At 42.5% G+C, this 19,800-nt stretch overlaps 1 long non-coding RNA gene across 1 annotated transcript in view; it reads right to left on the bottom strand.

Moving 5' to 3' along the window:
- Positions 1 to 1,160: 1,160 nt before the first annotated feature.
- Positions 1,161 to 19,800, bottom strand: part of LOC113252541 (uncharacterized) — a 190,131-nt gene continuing 171,491 nt past the window's right edge. Inside the window, exon 3 of the long non-coding RNA XR_006409048.3 lies at positions 1,161 to 6,688. This is a non-coding gene — a long non-coding RNA (uncharacterized LOC113252541). The remainder of the gene's footprint in view (positions 6,689 to 19,800) is intronic.

The following is a 19,800-nucleotide window of genomic DNA, read 5'->3' as shown; positions in this document are numbered from 1 at the left end:
ACATCCAGTAAGTAACGCAGTCAGGTAGCCCTGACTGCCCTGTATTTATTGGTCCCTTCCTCTCAATAAGGAATTAAGAGATTCGATGAAGCCAGAACCAGATCACCCTTCCAGTAGCACATCAGGCAGCTCACAGCAGCTCCTCTATGGCTGTTTGTCACTACCTTGGCTTTATGAGTCTTCGTCCAGCTCTCAATCTGTGCAGACAGCTCCTCCGCCAACCCAATTTGAATTAATTTGTCAAGCAAAATTTTGTGAAAAAAATGTATCAGCTGCATTACTGAAGTAAGATCTATGACTTCTACTGTGAGCCTTTCATCTTCTAATTTAGCCATTCTATCAATAAAACCAATCAAGTTTTCTTGGCAAATTTTTCTTTATAAATCAGCTTTATGGGTCATGGATCCATATTCTTCTTGATGTTTATGGATTTTCATTCCTAATATCAGTTCCATTGTTTTACTACAATGGAAGTGAGACATCTAAGACAATACGAATAGTAGTGCTTTCCAATATACTTCTGGCTATAAAAGTCAAACTCAGTGTTCAGAGATGCTGAATGGCTTTACTCTACCTAAATACCCTGTGGTGGGTAGAGAACGAAGTTCCAATCTCCCAGGCTGGCATATAAGGCCCTTTGACCACCTAACCCTAACCAGCCTCCCAGTCTCATTTCTCCTGTGCATGAATGATATGACAAGGCCCTGGTCTGTCCTAATCATTAATCCTTTGTACTCTCTCTGCAACACCCCTTGTGTCAATTAGAACTCTTTAGGTGGTGAGTGACAGAAAGCCAGAACTCTTTAGGTGGTGAGTGAGTGATGGCACAAGTTAGCTTAAGATAAAAAGAAATATATTGGCTCATGTAATTCAAAAGCTAGGGATAGCACTGATGACTGATGCCCAGTACCCGGGTGCCACTCGATCAGGACTTCAGCAAAGAGATCACTCTCTCTCTCTCTATCTCTCTCTCTGTGTCTTTCTGTATCTCTGTCTTTCTCTATCTCTGTCTCTGTCTCTTTCTCTCTCATACATTCTACCTTATAGTCACATAAATGCTTGTAGTTTTTCCAATATTCACATTTCTCACTTCTAGTCCTAAAAGATAGAAAGTCTCCATGGGATATTAGAGGGATTTTCTAAATTCTTCATTCCTTCTATGTTATAATATTTATATATCTATGGTCATTCTCAACTGAGAGTGATTTTTCCCCTGATGGGATATTTGACCACCTCTGGAAACATTTTTGGTTATCACAATTTAGGGGGCATGGTACTGAGGCCAGAGGTGTTGCTAACTCCAAATGTCAAAGGTGCTGAGGTAAGAAATCTTTCTCTATGCCTTTTGCCCTTTGCTGTGTGAACTGACAGTGAATATATTTCTCTCTCCCACTAGATGCAACAAAACACTGTGTCTACTGCCCAGACCCAAACTAGCCCAGTCCCACTTGGATTGGACACGTAGTCTACCTAGGGATACCGCACATGACTGTGCACAAGGTACCCTGCTGAGGGGTGAGTGAGGCTGACCTGGGTCTCATGGATAACTGACCAGGATAACTGACCATCCACAAAACTGCATCCAACTAGATGACATCTTTTCCCAATTTTCATGGATTCCCTGCAGTGGCAGAAAAGGAATTCAGGCTCTTTCCTGCATCTCTGGCTACATTTATATGTTCACTTATTAAGATCTCTAGATAGTTCATGTTATTCTTTGAGGTCTTAAGAAGGACAAGATGAACTGTCTACTGCATTAGTAAGCAGACCTGGTAGATGGCATATGTGGTTTCTAGGTAATGCCCCTTGAAGCATCATTCTTGTGTCCCTCTCCTTCCAACAACCTCATCAGAAGCTCAGTCTTCTAAGAGGCAGTACCTGTTGTTGCAGGGTGAGGATCTTGACAAACACCATGATGGTAGGCAGAGCCTAAGATGCCCCTCAAGTTTCCTGTCCCCTGGCATAGATGGCCTGTATAATCCCTGAGACTGTGAATATGAGGAGATATCACTGCCATGATTATTTATGTTATACAGAGATTTTACAGATATAGTTACATACCAAACCAGTTAACTTTAAGATAGGGAGACTGTCTGGGTGGGCCTGACATAATCACGGAAGCCCTTTAAATCTGGGTCTAGAGGTCAGCAACAGAGGAGGTCAAAGCTTCAAAGCACAAGAAGAATTTGACATGCCATTGCTGACTTGAAGATGGAGGGCCAAGAATGTGGGCAGCCTGAGAGCAGCCCAGATGACAGTCAGCAAGGAAATAGGAACCTCAGTTCTGCAACCACAAGAAACTGAATTCTGCCAACAACAACAAGAATGAGACTGGAAGTGGATTCATGCCTAAAGCCTCCAGGTGAGAACTCAGTCCAGCCAACACCTTGATTTCAGTCTGGTGTGACCCCAAGCAGAGCGCTCAGGCTTGCTCTCACTAGACATCTAACCTAGAGAACTGTGGGCTAATGAATGGGAGTTGTTTAAGCTGACAAATTTGTGGTCATTTGTTAGAACCATAGAAGACTAAGACAACCATGAACAGACCCCTAGTCACACAAATACCTCAAGTCCTTTGCTAACCTTAAAACATTTGCTTTCTACTTATTCCTACTTTCTTTCCACACCACTGTAAAGTGTGGATGATATATGTTGCAAGCTCAGTCACACCTGAGTAAATTTTTTTCAGCATAAGACCAATGGAATCTACTTTTCACAGAGTTAAGCCATAGTTTCTTTTAACACTCCATTAATACTCAAGGTTGCACCTGACCTTGATCACCCAGTCATGCTCATTTTAAGAGCCTAAAGCATATTATTTCTGAAACGAAATGCAAACATATTATTTAAAAAAAAAAAAAAAGCAGTCACCCTAATGCTGAGCTTCACCCAAGAGCTGCAGGATTTCATGGCAGACCCTTTGGATTATTTAATATTCCCTTCGTCTCCACCGGAGGCTGTGAGGCTGAATAGAGATGATGTCTGGGGATTGTTAAACATAACTCCAGAGTGCGTGCCTGAAACACATTCTGGTTGCTAGAAGATGTAAGATACAGGAGGCAGGGCTGGTCTATGCTGATGTAACTCTTCCTACTGAATCCCCAAGCTTAGCCACAGTAAGAATTTTAAAGTATTTGGGCCAAATGTTCATTTACTTGCAATTTAAGGGATATTTAAAAAGTTATCCACCGGGTCCCACTATAATTTGAAAGATATATTGGAAAGAAGTATTGGGACTTGCGAGAAAATTTCTTGATCATGAATTAAAATTTCATAACACCACTACAGCATTTTTGATGGTACTTTTGTCTGCCTATGAAGCATTTCCCTTGAGTTCAGCTGTTCCATTTGCATTTTTAATATTCAGTTGTTTCTAACTCATGCCCAGACTTTTTGACCATGTTTATAATAGAATCTAAAGAAGAGTACCAGCAATTCCCAATTGTTTGCTACAGAATACTCCTGTAAGTTGTTTTTAAGCAAGAACATTGCACAAAAACACTCTTTTTCTCTTAGAAACTCTATTGTAAAGGGTAAGGTTTCCTGACCAATAATGAGCATCAGAAAAGTTATAGCTATAACAAATATGTTGTAAAAGAAAAGGTCAATCATAAACTCCTCTGGATAATTAAAAACTTAGACAAATTATACTTAGTCTATAAAATTAACATAAATATATCAAATATAAAGATTATTACTGCATCCAGTATGAATCAATAAACTGGCTGTTAGTTAACAATTGTGCTTGTTTCTTTAGATTTAGAAAGATTTTTAAAGAAAGTTGAGAATGGTCTTATTTTGTTTTTAAAGTTTCTCGGAAATTATTGACCAAATGCTAGTTTATCCCCCTTGTAAGTTTCCTGGGGCAAGATAAGGTGCTCAGAATGATATCAACTGTCATATAACTACCCTCAACTTCGGAATTGCTTTTTTTAAACACGGCATTGTTTTTGCTGTGTTTTGCTAATGCATGTGCATATGCTTGTGTGTGCAGGTGTGTGCATGCACACAGGAGAACCAGAAGTCTGCTTTCTCCACTTCTGATTTCTCTGCCTACTCCTTCACACACACCCCCATCCCACCGGCCCACCTCCTCACTCCTTTCTGTCTTGATCACACTAGTTCAAGTCCTGCATGGAGAAATGTGAATAGGTGTACAGGACAGGGATGCAAGGCGATACTTACTTTGACCTGGGGATGGCTTGTGGAGCTAAGGATAAAGAAAAAGGGCTCGTATTGGCTGATTATATGGATATAACTATTTTTCCATCCGGTAACTACAGTATTTTCTCTACCTCCTGCTTCCTATTAGAGACTCAATAAATAAATCAATATGGTGGGAAATGAAGTAGTCACACTAAATAAAATTGAACAAACCAAACAATAAAGTTCAAAACTTGAAAAGTGGGAATAATACCTATCCATATTGACTTTTCATCAATCTTAGAGGCTTTAACTTGGAGTTCTACTCATATCACTGGGGGGTGGGGGAAGTGTGGAACAGAGTGTGATAGATACTGTGGTTTATTCGTTTGTTTTTCCTGCCCTACATATTCGTCCTTTTTCCCTTCTCCTCTGGTCACAGGAAAGATGCCTGACATGAGCCTACCTACTGGAGTATCCTGTTTTACTGAACAGAGTGACTAAGGGCATAGGATTCAAGAAAGGCCAGTCGCACTTCCTCACTGGAATAGATATGCAGATGATGGACAAGAGAAATTCCCTTTATGTTGGTTTGAACAATCTAGGGCTACCAAAGCCATTGTCCCTAGTCACATGGAAAGAACTTGTCTGCTGAACAAGAAGAGCCACACATAGAGAGCACAGAAAGGTGGCTAGGTGGATAAATGCACAGAAGGATAAATACGTGAGCTCTCCCTTATCTTCCTTCGAAGGAAACAGAGATGCCAATACAATCGGATACCCCACTTATAGATCATGGACTTTAATCAAATTCATCAGCTACTTTGCCTTGGTTTCCCAGTGCTAGCAAATAGAATTCTCAAAGTCCTACAGAGATTTTAGTGAACCCCTGAACTCGTGTAAGGAAAGCACCTGACTAACAGGCACTGTCCTTCGCCAGCCTTCAAACCCAGAGCCATCACACTGCATGCTTCCAGGATGTGAACTGAGTCACACTGTACGCTTCCAGGGGGTAAGTGGGATCTATCAGCATTGGACCAGATGGTAGCCAACCCTACCCTGTGACCTATTCTTTGGAGCAACTCTTTCATCCTTCCCATCAAGTAGACTGCATGGTAGCCTTTCCCCACCAGTGCCAAAAGCATGCCCAGATTTTAGGACGAACACAGCTTAGGCTCAGGCTGGGATCCTGGCAACGTATGCTCATCTCATTTTCTACCACCTGCCCCTCTGGCCTCTGCTGCCAGAATTTGGCAGATGATATGTTTGTTGGGCCAATCACGAGGCTATGGAGGGACAACATGATGGCCTTGGCCCCTCAGCATTTATTTAGGACTCTTGAGCCCAAATAGAAGAGAAAGCATGCTGAGTATGAGAAATGATTTCAAGTCACCTCTTTAGAATATATCAACCAAGTGTAACACATAGAATTGTTTGGATCCTGATTCAAACAAACTCAAGAACAAAAACACCACTTACGATGCAATCAGGAAAGTGAACACTGACTGGGTATTTGATGCTAATAAGCAGATACTGTCATTTTTTTACATGTGATAATGGTATTGTGGTTGTGCTTTTTTTTTTAAGAGTTATTGTCTTTTAGAAACACATACTGACATATATGTGGACAAAATGACATGATAGCTGAGATTTGCTTCAAAATAAACCACTCAGGGTGAGGGAGGTGGAGAGAAGTGGGTGGGATAGAGATAAAACACTTCTTTGAGGACTGTTGAAGCTGGGTGATGGTTACATGAGGCTTTATCGTACTATCCTGTCATTTTCTGTCTGTATTTGAACATTTTCATAATAGAATGTTAAAAAATAATTCTAGGCATCTCTGGAGGCTGGGGTTCTGGAGCCTCCTCATGGCAAGCAAGTGGATATATCTACATTAACATTTCCCAGATTCAGGAAACTCAGTTGCACAGTGGAAACTATTTTGACATGTCTAGTCCCCACCAAAAATATACAAGAAAGTCAGACTCTATACACCATGCCAAGGTGAGTTAAAGAAAGTAAGATTCCATCAAGCCACAAAGATCTAGAAAAATGTCTATTTACGCTCAAACATCCAGGCTCAAGTCAAAACACCATATCTCCACCTTCTGGAGTCAAAGACAAGGGTGTGGTTTCTAATTGGAGGCAGCCCTCTTGAATATATCCAAAAACCACAGGGAACTTAGGAATTACTCATTTCCTTCTCATGTGGTCAGTTTGGAGTAGATCTCCATAATGTGGGCTTTCAATGCCAATAACTACTTCTCAGGCATTACTACTTCAAATATATCCACCATTGTATTGGGGTTCTCCAAAGAAACAGAACCAATAAGATATACAAAGATGTAAATATAAGAGATTAATTATAAGAATTGGCTCACGTGGTCATGGAGGCTGAGAAGTCCTGTGATCTGCCATCTGCAAGCTGGAGAACCAGGAAAATCAGTGGTGTACTTAAGCCTGAGTCCAAAGGTCTAAAATTGGAGGGCCATAGTATAAGTTCCAGTATGAGTCCAAATGTCCAAGAACCAGGATTGCCAAAGTCCTAAGGCAGAAGAAGATGAATGTCTCAGCTCAAAGAGAGATAGTTAATTTGCCCTTTCTCCACCTTTTTCTTCCCGAGTCCTCAACTGATTGGATGATGCCCATCCACATTTGTGAGGGCAATCTTCATTGCTTGGTCTACTGATTCAAATGCTAATCTCTTCCAAAAACACCCTCGCAGACACACCCAGAAATAATGTTTTACCTGCTCTTTGGGCATCCCTTAGCCCAGTCAAGTTGACATATAAAATTAGCCATCACAATCATATTAGAAAAAAGCATTCAAGCTTTCTTCATGTGGCGCTCAGAGTCATGAGACTGTGCCTGTTTTAAGCCTGTTCAATTTAGGTCTTTCTAAGCAGCAAAATAATCCATATGAATGGAGGACCTCCCGTGCCTGACATGATGTATCCCTCATTTATTTCTACCAAATCACTGTGAGTGTATGATTGCTGCCCTTTCAGAAAAAAAGGATCTCTGTTTGGTTTTACACAGAGGCAATAAAAGAGATCTTTGAAAACTGTGTGTTGAATAACTCCACGGTCTGCTGTGCATCATTTTTATTGACTGTGAGGAAGATGTTATCTGTGTGGCAGGAGTATCATCTGAGTACGGCTGGACACAGACCTTTCAAAGATATTTGACTTTATTCTCACTTGGACCTGGCAGGACTCAGTGAGGGAGGCAGATGGTGTGGTGAGCACACTGTGCTCACCTAGCTCTGAAGGAGAAGATACCACCTGAGTATCTCCAGGGGCATTTGCAGACATTGGCATCTCCTCCCCTGCCTCTGATAGTCCTGGTACGCCCAGCTCTGGTGAGCTGTAGGCCTTGATAACCCTCATCAGAGCAACAGAGGCCCATATGTAACAAGGGGATATGTTTCCTCCTGTGTCTCTAAGTCAGTTACTAGGTATGACAGGCCCACTGTATCATATGTTCCCCAAAGGCCCTCCCCAACCTCACTAGCTTTGCCTTTCCTCCTTATTAAAACTCTACACCAGTGGGTCACAGCCTTGAGCACATATCAGAATCACCTGGAGAGCGCTTTGCATCACACATTGCAGGCTCCACCCCCAGTGCTTCTGATTTAGGATTTGCATTTATAATGATTAGCCCAGTGATGCTTATGCTGCTGATCTGAAGCCCACCCTTTAAGAGGCTTTAGAGCTCCCTTTGAGTGTGAAGCTTTTCCTGAATCCCAGTTTCCTTGGTTGAGGCCCTTGTCTTCCTTGGCCTAGACCTTGGCCTTAACCCCAGCTGGCAAAACCAGGAAGATCATGATGCAGGGATTATCCTGATTCAGCTTCAAGACTCCTACTCATTCAGTGTGAGATCTCTACTTAGACAACACTTAGGGTGGTCACCAACCTTGAAGAAGACTGAATTCTCCTTACTTTCTAGGACACTGTGATTTGAGGTGCTGCTACTACCTCAGGGCCTGTCCTAGAATTGGGTGAAATTCTCTTAGTTCCTGTCCCACCCATATACAACTTTCTTCATGCCCTCTAGCCCCAGTGATGAGGTCCCAATCCTATGTAACCAAACCAATAGGATAGTGTTCCAACCCTCTGTACCTCTCGCTACTGGAAGCCCAGATCTTAGGCTCCCAACTTGAGTTTGGCACATGTACTGCTGATTCATCTTTTTATGATGATGATGATGATGATGATGATGATGATGATGATGAGCTCTTCTGGGACAGAGAAGGCCTCAGTTCAAGCCCAACTGTATAAACAACAATTTAGGAAGAATTTGGCCAAATGCCTTTACTGCTCTAGGACTCAGGGCTGGAATAAACAATCTATAGATGCCCAGTTTCCACCTGCAGATAAATGTTCCAAATCATGGAGCTGGGAGAAGACCCAGGCTTTTCCATTTTTTCAAAACTTCCTTGGTGATTACAGTGTGCAACCAGGGTTGAGAGCCACTGGTCCATCCCCAGATTTCACAAATAAATAGACCAAGACTTGGAAGAGTGGCATGTCAACGTTCCACAAACAAATACTGGAATCTGGCACTAGGATTCTGGCCTACCAATTCCTAGTTAAGAGATCCATGCAGACACGGGAAGAGATACCACCTTCCCACTCCTAGGCAGGCACAAACCCAAGCAGTGGCTCTCCAGCTTGGAGGTGCCACAGAATTACCCAAGGAGTTTGTAAAAATGGAAATCTGGAATCTCACCCAGACCTTCTGCAGCATAGAGATTCCCACACACAGATCCCCAAGGGAAATAAAGAAGGGAGGGTGACTAGAGCACCCCTTTGAGGTCAGAGTGTGCCATCAGCATCTGCCAAGCCTCTTCCACTTGTGTTAGTATCCCTGCCCTGGACTTGCTCTCCATTCTCTGGCTGTGATGCTCTGAATAAACCTGACACCTGATTCTGATTCGGGCTCCAGATTTGAGGCCCTAGATTGGCATCTTGGCTTATGACCCTCACCCTTTCTCCCTCTCTCCCCAGCTTCCCCAGCTTCCCCAGCTAAGGAGTTTGTGTGCCTCCTTACAAAAAAACAAATTTCACCACTGCTAGACAAATCTTAAGAGGCCTTCCCTGGCCATATGAAAGCATCCCAGCTTCTCCTCGCAGGGGCTAGAAACTGGACTCATTATACACACTATTAGCCATAAAGGCTTCAGGGGCTATTAGAGAGAAACAAAAGTCCCCCCAGTGACTTCCATGGATAGTCTCAAATGTTTGTCATTGTCCTCAAACAACAGTTTGTCACAGGGACATATAATTCGTTAGAGTCTGAACAGGCCCCTGGCTCTTCACTGGTTTATTTATGTCATTTATTGGGAGCTTTTAAAGAATTGTTTTTCCCAGTCAACCAATGCACTGATGGAAGCACATTGTCAGCCTTCAAAAACCAGAATCACATCGTTGTGTAGTAAATATGTTCCTGCTCTTTAACGGAGTTTTAAAATTGTGCTGCATTGAAGAAAGAGAAATGGTATGTGTGAGAGTGTGGCTCAAAATCCCCCCATGCTTGGGGGAGGGTCGGCTGGGTTCTAGTATCTTTCAACAAAATGCAGCAATTTATTTGTGGAAATCCCATTATAGCTAATAGGAGTTAAAAACCATTAAAAAAGATAAGGATGTCTAGCCATTTCAAGATTATCTTGTGAAATGTGCCCTGCTAAAAAAGGAATGAATTTTGCAAAGAACATCACAAATCTAGTCATACCAATTCAACTCACATAAAACAATTAAAACTAAATAAATCTGATACCACTGCTAAACGCTTTTTTAAATCTATCTTTAAATACATCAGGCTTAGAAATTCTCACTACTAGGAAAACACACACTGCACACTTAGACATCAAAGGCTATTCTCAGGCAACCCCCTTTAAGCAAGTTAATTGGACAAAATTTTAAATTAACATGAAGGAAGATAGTATTACAATTTATAGAATTGGAAATTTCAAACACAAAGAAATTTCGAGTTGGGGTAAATCATATCCTTGAACCCGTTCTGCTGGACGTGTTTAGTAGCATCTTGGATGAAGACGGAAAGAAAGCTTTTCCAATTTACAGGGGAAACAAAACTGAGAAAACTAAGTGATCCAATAGAGAATAAAATAAAAATGATTCACATTGATTTTGACAGCCTTGAGGAAATTGTACCCTTTCATAAAGTAATTCTATTCTACCTCTAGAAATTGATTCCAGGAAAATCATCCTAAGAATGTTGGAAGAGGAAAGAAAAAAGAAAAAGAAAAATACATATACAAAGATGTTCAATACAGTCTTATTTATAATATGAGGAACAACAGTAGCATGCTAATATTCGATGAATGCTTCAATAAATTATGATATATTCATTCAATGAAATATAATGCTTCAATATTTATGAGACATTTATAATAACAAAAAGAAGCGCTTCTTTCATTCTTAAGATTAAAAAATCGGGATATAAAATATAAGATAAAAAGTTTTTTAAAAATATAACAGATCAGGAAAAATAGCTGGAAAAACTGTGGTAGTAGTTTATTCTTTCTTTCATCATTGCAATTCCCACTCAACAGTCACTCTTTCCACCATTTAGCATTTATTAAACACCTACTTGGGCCAGGACCTGGGGGTGACTGTTACTCTCTTTTACTTCATATTTCTCTGTGATTTATAGTTTGTACTTAAAGCTGCAATTTCTTCGAAAGGACCCAATTATAATAGCATTCTCTCACTGAGCTTACAAATTTAAACAGACTCTCCTCTTTCTTTTAAAATGCAAACTGTCCTGAGGCACCTTGGTGGTGCAGTCGGTTAAGCCTGGGACTCTTGGTTTTGGCTCAGGTCAATCCCCAGGGCCTGATCTCAGAGTGTGAGATCAAGCCCCCTGGGTCCAGCTCACACTCAGCAGGAAGTCTGCCTGAGATTCTCTTCCACTCCCTCTGCCCTTCCCCAGCCATAAGTGTGTGTATGTGTGTGCATGTGCATGCTCTCTCTCTTGCTTAAATAAATAAATCCTTAAAAAAATGCAAATCCCATCTCTGTTATAGGCCCCCCAAGTCACATGGGCCCTCTACTCTTTTGTTTCCCAGCCCTGAGACATGCTATTTACCACCTGATTGTAGGAGTAGCATGCTTCACAGAGGAGGCCCACTGACTGCTAAGGTCTATCTGAGCTGGCTCCACTCCTCCTCTGAGTCCCCTCCCCAACAAACAAGAAGATAGTTTCCCTAAACCTATTCTCCAATCACAGGTAGTAGTACCATCCTGGATAACCACCATATCAGTTAACACATATGTTAAAGAAAGGTGTTAACCACACAGGTACCATATTGCCCAGCTCCCTCTAGGGGTGTCTGGGTGGCTCAGTCAGTTGTGTCTGCCTTCGGCTCAGGTTGTTACCCTGGGATCCTGGGATCAAGCCCCAGATTGGGCTTCGTGCTCAGGAGGTGCTTCCTCTCCCTCTGCCCCTCCCCACCGCTCTTAGGCTCTATCTCTGCTCTCTCTCTTTCAAATAAATTTTAAAAATCTTTAAAAAAAAAATGCCCAGCACCTTTCAGACAATCTAAATCAGGGCTCTATGGGTTACAAGTACCCGAAACTTCCTCAATCCAGGCCCCAGGGCCTTGGCACATGCTATTCTCCCTTTGCAGAGCACTCTTCTCATACATGTCTACCCGGCTTGCTCCCTCGTTTACTTCCTGTCTTTGCCCAAATTTCCCCTTCTCAGGAAGGCCGCTACAACCATACTATTTTAAAACTCCTGATCACTCACACTCCAGCACTCCCTGTCCCTTTCCCTGCTTTTATTTTCTCCACTGCAGCCATCCTTTTCTTGTATACCATATCTCGCACTTATGTTGTTCACTGTTTCTCACTCTCCCACCTCCCCATCTAGTAACTGCTGGAATGCAAATCTCCAGGAGGCCAGAGATATTTTTGTCTTTATTTTCCACAGCTGTAATCACAGCCACAAGAACAGTGTCTGGCACATGATAGGCACTCAATAATGTTTGAAGAATAAATAATGAGTAAATGGTGCAATCTCAAGGAAAACTGTAAATCATAGCAATTGTTTGTTCAACACCTGTCATTTACAGAGAATATTTGCCTATGCTATTTCACTAGGCCCCCTCCAGAACTCTGTGAGTGAGCGATATTATATTCATTTTACAGATGGAGAAACTGAGACCCAACAAAGTGAAATAACTTGTCCAAGGTCATCCAAGTAGTGTATTTATTTGCTACAGCCACCATAACAAAGTACCACAGGACATAAACACAGAAATTTATTTTCTCACAACTCTGGAGCCTAGAAGTTCAAGATCAAGATATTGGTGGGGTTGGTTCTTTCTGAGGGCTGTGAGGGAAGGATCTCTTCCAGGCTTTTCTCCTTGGATTACAGATTTTTTTTCCTTTGTCTTCACATAATCTTCCCTCCATGTGTGTCTGTGTCCCAGTCTCCTCTTCTTATAAGGACACCAGTTGTTGGATGAGGCCCCCTCTATGACCTCACTTTACCTTGATTTCCTCTTTAAAGGCCCTGTCTCCAAACACAGCCACAATCTGAGGGACAAGGGGTCTTTAATCTATGCATGTTCCCATAACAGGTAGCAAGCAGGTGGCAGTGGTAGAACTGGAACCTGCATTAGTCTCTTGACTACAACCCACACTCTTCCAACATCATTGTGCTCCCACCTCCCCTGGGATAGCCCCTGACCTGCAGACACTACAACAACCTCCCTATGTGGACCGTCCACAGGTACGCTGTGCCCGAGGCAGACAACTTGATTTCCCACTTCCTGGGACAACATGTGACCCGATTTCTCTCCAGCCTTGAATCTTGTTAATCCAATTCCTCCACCACTTCAAATTTCATTGTGTGTCTCATGGGGACCATCCTCTGCACTGTATCACGTACACAGAGCATCCTTCTTCCAAATGGCTCCCGAGGCAGTACACAGACGCTTCAGAAATTCACAGCCCAAATGATCCCCGCAGGAGTCCAAGATGCCACAATGCAAGGGCCAGTGAGAATCTGCCGGAGTTATGGCCTGAGATGACCAAAGCCTCACGATTTCCTGTGTCCCACATCCCTCCCCTGTCCTCCACTATCGGCTTAGAGCACTTCGCCAGAGTGAAATGCCATGTGATCTGGTCCTGGGTAGTGAGTCTACAACACCCTCTTTCCCCAAACACCCACTCACACTCACACACACACTCCCAAACATGCACTCACATTCACACACTCACACAGGCATACACTCACACTTTCACACATGCATTCATGAGTGTGCACACACAGGCACACACACACGTGCTTTCATTTTTCCCTTCAACCTCACATTCAGTTTCAAACTGAGGTGGACCCCAAAGATAACAGGGATCCTGAAACAAAAGGGGTCCAATATATGGCGCTATCTGCCCCCAAGACGTTCTCAAGGCAAATCTGATTTTTGCCAGGACTCTTTCTTTTTTTTTTTTTTTTTTTTTTAATGATTTTTTATTATATTATGTTAGTCACCATACAGTACATCCCCGGTTTCCGATGTAAGGCTCGATGATTCATTAGTTGTGTATAACACCCAATGCACCATGTAATACGTGCCCTCCTTACTACCCATCACCGGTCTATCCCATTCCCCCACCCCCCTCCCCTCTGAAGTCCTCAGTTTGTTTCTCATAGTCCATAGTCTCTCATGTTTCATTCCCCCTTCTGATTACCCCCCCTTTCTTTATCCCTTTCTTCCCCTACTGATCATCCTAGTTCTTATGTTCCATAGATGAGAGAAATCATATGATAGTTGTCTTTCTCTGCTTGACTTATTTCACTTAGCATTATCTCCTCCAGTGCCGTCCATGTTGTAGCAAATGTTGAGAACTCGTTCTTTCTGATAGCTGAGTAATATTCCATTGTATATATGGACCACAACTTCTTAATCCAGTCATCTGTTGAAGGGCATCTCGGCTCCTTCCACAATTTAGCTATTGTGGACATTGCTGCTATGAACATTGGGGTGCATATGGACCTTCTCTTCACTACGTCCGTATCTTTGGGGTAAATACCCAGTAGTGCAATGGCTGGATCATAGGGTAGCTCAATTTTTAACTTTTTAAGGGACCTCCACACTGTTTTCCAGAGTGGCTGTACCAACTTGCATTCCCACCAACAATGTAGGAGGGATCCCCTTTCTCCACATCCTCTCCAACAATTGTTGTTTCTTGCCTTGTTTATTTTTGCCATTCTAACTGGCGTAAGGTGGTATCTCAGTGTGGTTTTGATTTGAATTTCCTTGATGGCTAATGATTTTGAACATTTTTTCATGTGTCTGTTAGCCATTTGTATGTCTTCATTGGAAAAGTGTCTGCTCATATCTTCTGCCCATTTTTTGATTTGTTTATTTGTTTCTCATGTATTGAGTTTGAGAAGTTCTTTGTAGATCTTGGATACCAGTCCTTTATCTGTAGTGTCATTTGCAAATATATTCTCCCATTCCGTGGGCTGCCTCTTAGTTTTTCTGACTGTTTCCTTGGATGTGCAGAAACTTTTAATCTTGATGAAGTCCCATAAATTCATTTTATCTTTTGTTTCTCTTGCCTTTGGGGATGTGTCATGAAAAATGTTGCTTTGGCCGATGGCCAGGACTCTTTCTATACCAACTTCAGCCTGTTCTTCACACAGAATCAGAAAAACCCTATGAAATGCAAGCCACCTTGGGCCAACTTCCAGGGCCAAGCCCTCCATTGGCTTCGCATCTCACTCAGGACCTAATGGCCCACGGGGTCTTTCAGACCTACCCTGTTACCTCGCTTGCCTTCCTCCCACTCTCCCTACCCATCGGGATTCAGGCCCCTGGGCTCCTTTCTCAACACTCCATGTGTGCTCTCCACTCCACTGACCACTCCACTTGCTCTTCCCATGGCTGGGATCTGTCCTTCCCCAGATAACCTACCTCCTTGGCTCAAATGTCATCTTTCCAGTGAGGCCTTTACTGGTCATCCTGCTGAAAACTGTTCCACCTCCTCTCCCACAGGTCTCATCCCCCAGTACTGTTTTGCTTTAAATTCATAGTGCTTATGCCATCTTAATGGAGAGTACACTTTTTTCACCCAGTTTGTTTGTTTTTGTCTCCATTTGCTCAGGGAGAAGGCGAGCTCGCAGAAGGCAGGGACAACCATTAATTTCCCCTGAAAGTAAGAGAGTACTGGGACAGAGGATGGGCTCCACAGAGAACCAGCAGGAGATGGATGCATTTGTCTTGGGGCCTCCAGGAGGGAGTGCAGTAGGACAGTCATCTTTACACTGAGAAGTTCCAGACAAACATCTTGGGAAAAACCAGAGCAAATGACAGGAAGGGTCACTGTGTGCAGGGTTCTGGGGGCCCCTTTCCTTCATCTAGAGCAGCTCCATCTGCATTCACTTTATCTCTGAACTTTTCACATAAGATTGTACACCTAAAACTAATATTACACTGTATGTTAACTAACTGGAATTTAAATTAAACTTTCAAAAAAAGATTGCCTCTAAAGAAAGATTTCCAGTGCTTTAGATTGAAGTTTTAAAACCACTGAGGAAAGATCACAGAGACAGAAAGAAACAGACTGGAATCCAGCTCTACTGCTTTTAACAGCGAGATATTGGCCAAGTAACATATGTTTTCAGAGCTTCAGTTTCTATATGTGAAAAATGAGGATGATACATACCTCCAGGGGTGGTATTAACAATATTTAACAAATGGTGTGGCAAGGGCAGCAGCCAGTCAGAGAGCATTGGTGTCAACATTACAGGAGACAGGATGGCTGTGCCTAGAACTGACAGAGGGTTGTTACAGCACGCGTCCCCAAGTCAATCTCTGGGCCTTCCCAGGAAATTTGAAGGCTCTTTGTGGGCCCTCCGAGAGACAAAGGAGTGTGGGAGAAAGACAAGGTTAATTCAGGGTGAGCAATAAAAACCCAAATCTTTTTGCAGCCACCTTTGGAGTGCAGACCCAGAATGCCCCAGGAATGAAAATCCAAAACAAAAGGTCTGACCCACCTTCTTCCTATAAGCCCTTGCCAGGGATTAAACAACACACCCCGAAGCCACAGACAAGTCATAATATGCCCATATTTTATCTGGGTCATATTATGCGCAGCGTAATTAATGTTTAAAAGGCATTTCTGCAATAAAATGTCTCTAGAATAACCGGCATGAATCACAAGGAAGCTGTGGCCGTGTTTAATTTGATTGCAGAAGAGATTTCTAGTTAGTGGAGCATTGCCGCCAATGGCCTCTTACTGGACACAGCTAAACACAGCCAAGTGATTACATTTCCAATCAGAGGCAGAGTCTGGGACCGACAAGTCCCCCGTGAGAGCGTTTCCTGGCCAAGAAAGCCCTTTGTTCCCTGTCTTGTTCTGTGAGTGTGCTTTCTCCAATGTCTCCCGATTACTGGGCCATTTACCAGCATCTCCAAGGAGGATCTTTGCATGATTCTTATGAAAGAATTCTCGGCTGAGACTGCCTGATGGCAGACCTCTGTCGAGTCATTTTCTCAATTTGGTGAGCTGATGAAATGCATCAATTATCTCAAAGCACTAAAGTTTGACAATTTCTTCATGAAATGAATATTTTAGTCCCTACATAACAATGGAGGTAAAATGAGTTGGGAGGAGTGGAAAATTGACAGGCCAGGGTTTTGCAAAGAGAACCAATTTGTCCCTGGTACAACACATGGTCTTCATCCATTCCTTCCCACTTCCTGCCTTCTTTACTCCTTGGCTGCTACTTCCCCAAGAGTCTCAAATAGTGGGTGGTGGGGAGGGGATGTTTGTTTCACCTATGAATTGGCAGGTGCATTGCTGGTTCTAATAGAAATAAGGATGATTTCTGGACCTGGAAGACATGATCCACTAGGTCTAAAGAAAATACTTCCCTGTCCTTGGCTTGACTAGGGACAAACAGACGAGTTATCCAGTCCAGTCTTGTAGATTCAACTACCGTGCCCCTCCCCATTGCCTTCGACCTGATTCATAACTAATCAAAACATAACAATCTGCTACCAAAAAAATGAACAATTAGAAGTTGTATATCATCCACCCTTCTATAAAGGTATAAGTTTGGTCAAGTTAATGTTTATCCCTACAATAATGTGTTTTATACTTGCATTTGAACTTGCTTTCTAAACAGGTAATGTTACTTTGTGGTTAAGAATTTGGGCTCATGAGTCTGAATGCCTGGGTTCAACTCTTGACTGCCATTTCTTCTGCATCCATAAAGTTGATTCTGTCTGGTAGTAGCCATTATACTGATATTTCTGCTCAAAGCTCTAAATAGTAATGCCCCCCAAGCATGTAGAGTACTTAGCAGTTTGCAAAATATTCTAAATATATATTATCTCATGGAAGCTTCCCAGCACCCTGGAAGGATATTCTCCCATTTTTCAGGCCTTCACAATGGCAATCTCTCTGTTCAGAAGTTTCTGCTTCCCAGTTAACATTCAGTCGTCCTTCAGCTGAATCTCAGCTAAGATAATACTTCTTCCAGAAGAAGCTGTCCTTAACTCAGATCTGGTACTTGGAGCAATAAACTACTATTGTACCCTCAATTTCCTCTGCTGGAGCACTCACAGCACTTTACTGTCATTGACTGCTTGCACCTCTGACTTCCCAGCAAAAAAGAAGCGATATGAAGGCAGAGACTATGTGCATCTTGCCCACCACTACAGGGCCAGAGCTTAGCACAATGACTAAACCTAAAAGACATGTACTATTTCTTTAACACATGCATTAGTTAATTAATAGATTAATTAGGTTGAAGATATAAAAAATTAGACCTGGTTATGGCACAGATGTTTATTGTTCCCCCAATAGCTCTGTGTGCCCCAAATTCCCCAGCCTCCTTTCAGCAGGCAAGGCCATGTGATTAGTTCTGGCCGATGAGTTGTAAGCAGGAAAAAACATGTAACCCTTCAGGGTCAAAGCTTAAAAGAATGGATGGAGGGGCTCCCTGCTCTCTTCTCCCCTGGTGCAGTGATTGGTGCATCCACTTGCCAAGAAGAAAGAGCCCCAGGATGCAACCACCTGGACCCCTGAATCATAACTTAAAAGAGAAGCAACATGAAGAGACCTTGGATAAGCAGAGTACTTTCTGTGAGTGACTGTAAACCCATGGAGATTTGAGGGGCTTGCTTGTTACCACATCATAGCCTAGTTTAATGTGATTAATTAAAAAGATCTTCCAGAATGACACAGTACACTGGTACCCAAACACAGATCTCCTGAATTTATAAGTTTAATACTGAGTGAATAATAATGTGTTGCCTTTAATTCTTCATCAGCCTAATATCTTTTTTGTCCTTACATCCAAAATAGCAAAGAAATATCTCATAAGCCCCTTACACCAAAAATCTTTGAAGAAAATGACTAGCCATTTGCTATCAATTTGCAAACATTCAGGGTGCCTGGCTGGCTCACTCAGTTGAGCATTCGACTCTTGGTTTCAGCTCAGGTCATGATCTCAGGGTCCTGGGATCGAGACCCCTATGGAGCTCCATGCTCAGTGCAGAGTCTGCTTGTCCCACTCCCTCCCCTTCTACCACTCCCCCGTCCGCTCTCTCAAATAAATAAATACATAAAATCATGGGGCACCTGGGTGGTTCAGTCGCCTTCAGCTCAGGTCATGATCTCAGGGTCTGAGGATAGAGCCCTGCATCAGGCTCCCTACTAAGCAGGGAGTCTGCTTCTCCCTTTCCCTCTGCCCCTCACCCTGCTCATGCTCTCTCTCCCAAATAAATAAATAAATAAAATTAAATAAATAAAATCTTTTTAAAAAATTTTCAAACACTGTATGTATTAGGTGGATGCCTCTAGACACTACAACCTCCCTATTTATCCACAGAAAGAGCTGTGTGGTAGGAGGAGCATTCCTCTTTGTGAATGAGGCTACCTGTTCCTATGTTCTGATTTGACAGGTTTGAGTCTCTTCCCCATAAGTAAGTGAACTGTCAGAGTTTCTTTGCTAGGTAGTTTCCTCAGATGTGATTACAGTACAATTATATTGATAATCAGCTCAGTGTGTGGTCAAAATGTTTCCTAACGACAAAGGTAAAAAGTATTCTAGTACATGGAAAAAGGAGTCTTTAGGGAGTAGTTAATTTATAGGCTAATGTCTCCTTATACCAAATATGATTGCAAAGAAGTGTTCTTTCTATGAAGTTAGGCTATTGAAAGGGAGCTAGACCAGCTGAGCAGGGATAGAGGCTCAATCTTCCGGCTGGGGTAAGGGTGGAAACTGGCCCCCTACAGTGTTTCATCACAAGGTAGTACAAGTCATGCCTCTCTGTAAACTGCCTTCCTTTCTCTTCCAGCTCTGCTAGTCCTAACCCCTTAGAAAAAGAACACCAGCATTTAATGAGAGCCTATCCTTCAAGGTTACTTTTATACATTCTCATTTAAGCCATCAACCCTTTGAAATAGGTGTTTTCCCAGTTCAGCATGTAGCATCTGGGTGGCCTTGGGCAAGTCGCTGAAGTGCACTGAACCTCCATTTTATCACCTATCAAATGGATGAACTACAAACTGACCCTGCAAGGCTGAAAAAGGGTCAAGCTTTGAGGGATTTCATGGGAAACAGATTCTGAGACAAAGAATTGCATGCAGGAAGCTTATTAGGAAGCAC

Source organism: Ursus arctos, unplaced genomic scaffold (genome assembly GCF_023065955.2).
Source record: "Ursus arctos isolate Adak ecotype North America unplaced genomic scaffold, UrsArc2.0 scaffold_19, whole genome shotgun sequence".
In the NCBI taxonomy this organism is placed as follows: Eukaryota; Metazoa; Chordata; class Mammalia; order Carnivora; family Ursidae; genus Ursus; species Ursus arctos.
The sequence above is the reverse complement of the archived record's forward strand: the minus strand, read 5'-3'. Positions and strand labels throughout refer to the sequence as shown.